This window comes from Colobus angolensis, unplaced genomic scaffold (genome assembly GCF_000951035.1).
Source record: "Colobus angolensis palliatus isolate OR3802 unplaced genomic scaffold, Cang.pa_1.0 Scaffold68, whole genome shotgun sequence".
Taxonomy (NCBI): Eukaryota; Metazoa; Chordata; class Mammalia; order Primates; family Cercopithecidae; genus Colobus; species Colobus angolensis.
The window spans coordinates 5,835,319-5,841,486 of NW_012120487.1; the positions used below are offsets into that span (position 1 = coordinate 5,835,319).

General features: G+C 43.6%; 1 protein-coding gene across 1 annotated transcript in view; it reads left to right on the forward strand.

Moving 5' to 3' along the window:
• ZYG11B (zyg-11 family member B, cell cycle regulator) overlaps nt 1-6,168 on the forward strand; it is a 97,696-nt gene that overhangs the window by 3,365 nt on the left and 88,163 nt on the right. The window lies entirely within an intron of this gene.

A 6,168-nucleotide genomic window follows, 5' to 3' on the forward strand; every position in this document is an offset into this window, starting at 1 on the left:
ATTTTTGTATTTTTAGTAGAGACAAGGTTTCACCATGTTGGCCAGGCTGGTCTCGAACTCCTGACCTCTGGTTATCCGCCACCTCAGCCTCCCAAAGTGCTGGGATTACAGGCGTGAGCCACCATGCCTGGCTAATTTTTGTATTTTTTAGTAGAGACAGGGTTTTGCCATGTTGGCCAGGCTGGTCTCGAACACCTGTCCTCAAGTGATCTGCCCCCTTTGGCCTCCCAGAGTGCTGGGATTATAGGTGTGAGCCACTGCGCCTGGCCTGAAAGTGTTTTATATAGTATACTAGGACCTTTATGATCTGATCTTTTTTACTGCTTTAGCCTTATTTCTTATTGTATGAGAAAAAGTCTTTACTTTTTATGCTCAGTAATACTGAATGAACATTATGCTGTTTTTTGTGCCTCTAAGTTTTGCTTACACTGTTTCTTTTGCCTGGAATGCTCGAGTTTCACCATGTTTGCCAGGCTGGTCTCTAACTCCTGACCTCAAGTGATCCACCCACCTCGCCTCCCAAAGTGCTGGGATTACAGGTGTGAGCCATTGTGCCTGGTACTACTTCTTAATTATTAAACCTTCAAGTGTCCCTTTATGCCCTACCTCCTTTGTGAAGGCTTTGGTTGCCTGCAGGCAACCTTGGGTTAAGCATTTCTGTATGCCTCTCCTGTACATTGTGTGTGCCCTGGTTATAGCAGTTGTTTTCTGTGGTGTTATTATTTGTTAATGAGGCTGGCTGTGTCTCCAGATTGTGAGCTCTTTGAGGGCAGGACAGTGCTGTGTTTTTACAGTTTCATGTCATAAACACTTAGTATAGTGCTTGACATGTAGTAAGTACTTACCAGTATTGAACTGAACAATATTGGCCGGGTGTGGTGGCTTATGCCTGTAATCTCAGCACTTTGGGAGGCCAAGGTGGGCGGATCACCTGAGGTCAGGAGTTCGAGACCAGCCTGGCTAACATGGTGGGATCCCATGTCTACTAAAAATACAAAAATTAGCTGTGCATGGTGGCATGCCTGTAATCCCAGCTATTCGGGAGGCTGAGGCAAGAGAATTGCTTGAACCCAGGAGACGGAGGTTGCAGTGAGCCGAGATTGTGCCATTGCACTCCAGCCTGGGCAACAAGAGTAAAACTCTGTCTCAAGAAAACAAAACAATACTGAGTAATACAATATTTGTTCAGTGTGTGTTTGATAGAGAATTGCATAAGGTGATGTTAACTGAGATGTTGTGATACATGAAAAAAATTGAACACTCTGTACAGGTCCCCTGAGGGGAAAAGAGGTTGGATAGGTAAGAAATGTTAGAACAGGTAGTTTCTTTTTTTTTTTTTTGAGACAGAGTCTCGCTCTGCCCCCAGGCTGGAGTGCAGTGGCCGGATCTCAGCTCACTGCAAGCTCCACCTCCCGGGTTCACGCCATTCTCCTGCCTCAGCCTCCCGAGTAGCTGGGACTACAGACGCCCGCCACCTCACCTGGCTAATTTTTTTGTATTTTTAGTAGAGATGGGGTTTCACCGTGTTAGCCAGGATGGTTTCGATCTCCTGACCTCGTGATCCACCCGTCTCAGCCTCCCAAAGTGCTGGGATTACAGGCTTGAGCCACCGCGCCCGGCCAGAACAGGTAGTTTCTTTTACTAGCCTAAATGGCACTTTTGACCTAGGATAAATGTTCTGTCCATAAGGATTTAACAGAAAGAGCTGGGAAGAAAGCCTCGTGATTTCGAGATGAATTGCGAAGCAGTATCCCTTTGTATAAACACTTGAAAGTCACTTGTCTATATAATTTGTAGAGGTGTCCTTCCAGAGAGTAGAATGTTTAAACTCAGATAGTAAATAATCAGTTACTGCTAAATCTAGAGGGGTGGTTAATTCTTTTAAAAACTTTTATTAACTTTTTGTTTGTTTTTAGTTTTTTGAGACAGGTCTTCACTCTGTTGCCCAGGCTGGAGTACAGTGGTGGCATCTCAGCTCATTGCAGCCTCTGCCTCCCAGGTTCAAGTGATTCTCCTGTCTCAGCCTCCTAAGTGGCTGGGATTACAGGTGCATGACACCATGCCGGCTAATTTTTGTACTTTTTTAGTAGAGTCCGGGTTTCACCATGTTGGCCAGGCTAGTCTCCAACTCCTGACCTCAAGTGATCCACACGCCTTGGCTTCCCAAAGTGCTGAGATTACAGGCATGAGCCACCAAGCCCAGCCCTAGTAGCTTTATATAAAGATCTTTTGTTTTTCTTTTTTGTTATCTTCAGTTCTCCTTTGTATAAATGTTTTTCTTACCTTTCCAGTGTCTGAATGCCTGCCTATTCAATGTCATATTTTTCTTTTTTAAGGACTTTTTTTTTTGAGATGGAGTTTCGCTCTTGTTGTCAAGACTGGAGTGCAATGGTGTGATTTCGGCTCACCGCAACCACTGCCTCCCTGCAACCTCACCTCTCCTACCTCAGCCTCCTGAGTAGATGGGATTACAAGCATGCGCCACCACACCCGGCTAATTTTGTATTTTTAGTAGAGACGGGATTTCTCCATGTTGGTCTCAAACTCCCGACCTCAGGTGATCTGCCCACCTCGGCCTCCCAAAGTGCTGGGATTACAGGTGTGAGCCACCGTGCCCGGCCAGAACTTTTTTTTTTTAAAAGCTGTAATATTCTTGGTGATATAACATTTGTAATATTTCATTTCATAGGCCCTGTAACCTTTTTTTTTTTTTTTTTTTTTGAGACAGTGTCTCACTGTATCACCCAGGCTGGAGTGTAGTGATGTGATATTGGCTCACTGCCACCTCCACCTCCCGGGGTCAAGAGATTCTCCTGCCTCAGGCCCCCGAGTAGCTGGAATTACAGTTATCCACCACCACACCTGGCTAATTTTTGTATTTTTAGTAGAGACAGGGTTTCACCGTGTTGGCCAGGTGGGTCTTGAACTCTTGACCTCAGGTGATCTGCCCGCCTCAGCCTCCCAAAGTGCTGGAATTACAGGCGTGAGCCCGAGCTACAGTGCCCAGCCGGCCCTGTAAACTTTCTCAAGTCATTTTAACTTTCTGTGCCTCCATTATTTAATTTGTAAAATGAAAAGGTTATATTAATCCTCTGTGTGATTCTTCCATCTCTTAAAGAAAAGGTAGTAAGATTCTAGCAAGTTAAAGGCGAGTACTATAGTAGAGTAGATACATTCTATTAGCTGTAGTACTGTGGGATCTGGGCAAACTGCTTTTGTAGGCTTACATTTGGTATAAAGTTGAACTCTAACCTCTCTGAATGTGTTACCCACCTTTTCACACCAGAGACCTTATATTTCAATTAAGTTAATATTTGCAAAGTGCTTTGTTTTATTTATTTTAATTTGCTTTTTTGAGAGAGTCTGGCTCTGAAGCTCTGGCTGGAGTGCAGTAGCACGATCTTGGCTCACTACCACCTCTGCCTCCCAGGTTCAAGTGATTCTCCTGCCTCAACCTCCCAGGAGCCCACCGCCACGCCTGGCTAATTTTTTTATTTTTAGTAGAGATGTGGTTTCACCATGTTGGCCGGGCTGGTCTTGAACTCCTGACCTCAAGTGATCTGCCTGCCTCAGCCTCCCAACGTGCTGGTATTACAGGTGTGAACCACTGCTCCTGGCCCTTGTTTTAAAGGTATTTTCATGGACATCCCATTTATTCCTCATTACCATTTTGTGGGACAGTCAGAGGTTTAGCTTCAGTTTTTCAGATAAGGAAACTGAGAAGTTAATTGATTTTCCTAAGGTCACACAGCTGGTAAGTAGCAGAACCAGGACTGACTGTGCAAGCCCAGTGTTCTTTCCATTATTAACCCACTTCTCTGTTTACCATATTGTATTTCAAAACTCCAGGTTACTGTAACAGGAAAATAATGTTAAAGTATCTCTTTGAACTGACAATTCCTGTGATCTGCTCAGTGGCCACTGACCTGAATTTTTGTTTTGTTTCCTAGAATAGCTTTATCACATGACCTTAGATGGAAGAGGAGGGCATTTATGTAGCTTTCCAGGTCTTGATCTTTTTTAGGTAGAACTCTACCCCCTTGCCCTTTAACACATATCCGCTTGCCATAGTGGCCAGGCCTTGAAGTGATATGTGCAAGAAGCTTGCTTTACTTGGTTTTCAATTTGGCATCTAGGAATCTCCAAAGAGTAGTTGGTGTTCTTTTAAACAGAAAAACAATTCCCCATAGTTTATACCAAATAGTTCAGTATATCTGTACCCTTAAGAAAATATTATCTACTATCTGTGATCAATGCCCTTGGTACTACCCTCTTTTTTTTTTTTTTTTTTTGAGACAGGGTCTCTGTCACCCAGGCTGGGATGCAAGTGGCACGTTCTCAGCTCACTGCAATCTCCGCCTCCTGGGTTCAAGCAATTCTCATGGCTGAGTCTCCTGAGTAGCTTGGATTACAGGCGTGCGCCACCACCCCCAGCTAATTTTTTGTATTTTTAGTAGAGGCGGGGTTTCACCATGTTGGCCAGGCTGGTCTCCAACTCCTAGTCTCAAGCGATCTGCCCACCTTGGCCTACCAAAGTGCTGGAATTACAGGTGTGAGCCACTGCGCACTGCTGGTACTACTTTCTTGACCTTCCTCTTCGTCTGTAAAATGATTGCAATTGGGGTAGGGGAGGGTAAAGGGATTAGATCATATCTAAGGTTATAATAGATGTTTATTTCTGGAAGACTGACTTGGTTGAATTAGTAATAGAAAATGAAAGTTTTGGCTGGGTGTGGCATCTCACGCCTGTAATCCCATCACTTTGGGAGGCTGAGGTGGACAGATCACCTGAGGTCAGGAGTTCGAGATCAGCCTGGCCAACATGGTAAAACCCCATCTCTACTAAAAATACAAATATTAGCCAGGTATGGTGGCATGCGCCTGTAATCCTAGCTACTCGGGAGGCTGAGGCAGGAGAATCGCTTGAAACGAAGAGGCAGAGGTTGCAGTGAGCCGAGATCGTGCCATTGCACTCCAGCCTGGGGCACAAGAGTGAGACTTCGTCTCAAAAAAAAAGAAAAGAAAAGTTTTTTAAAAACCCAAACAAAGAGGAGATTTCCCGTGAAGTATTAGGATGAGGAGTCAGAGATATCTAGTATCTCAATTTCTCATAGGTACCTGTGAACTCAAATGATATTTGAGTGCCTTTCAGTTTCATTCTTTGGTTTCAAGGCTAGACTTGGGACTTAGTATTTCTCTCTGGATACGTAGTCTTTTTCTCTAGAGCCAAATAGTATTTTAATTATACTTAACAATAAATTTGTACTTGACTGTTCATTTATTCATGCAATAAACATTTAGTGCCCACTATATAATAGGCATTGTTTTAGGCTCTGATAATACAATAGTGAAGGGTTTTTTTCTATGCAGGGTTTTTTTCTATGCAGCTGATATTCTGTGGTAATACATTTATTGAGCAGGTAGTATATGCCACTTACTGTTCTCAGTGTGTTGCATTTAGAATTTATTTAATTCTGACAACAATCCTGTGACATAGGTACTGCTCTTGTCTGCATTTTACAATCATGAACTGAGGTTCAGGGAGATTAAGTACTTTGCCTAAGGTTATATAGTTTTGTGAATGGTAGAGGCAGCATTTTAATCCAGGCAGTCTGACTCCCAAGCCCACACTCTTCATCATAGTATTACATAGTCTTTTAGAAAGATGTCCATAAAAAATCTATTTCTATCATTAAATTGTCAAGTTCGTAATTTTTGTAGCCGCCTGATTTCTGACCCAATCTTTAGAAAAAAGTCACCCAAGGACACAGTAAAGGAGCACTGTGAAAGCCCTTGTGTTCTGTTATAGGAATTATCAGTCTTAGGAAGCTTTTGAGAAGGACATCTTAAGCCTGATTCTTATGAGTTGAGAGGCCAGGCATGGTGACTCATGCCTATAACCCCAGCACTTTGGAGGCTGAGGCAGGAGGATTGCTTGAGCCCAGGAGTTCAAGCCTGAGCAACATAGTAAGACCCCGTCTCTACACAAAAATTAAAAATTAGCCAGACATGATGGCACGTGCCTGTAGTCCCAGCTACTCCGAAGGCTGAGGTGGGAGGATCTTTTGAGCCTGGGAGTTCAAGCCTGAGCAACATAGTAAGACCCCGTCTCTACACAAAAATTAAAAATTAGCCAGACATGATGGCACGTGCCTGTAGTCCCAGCTA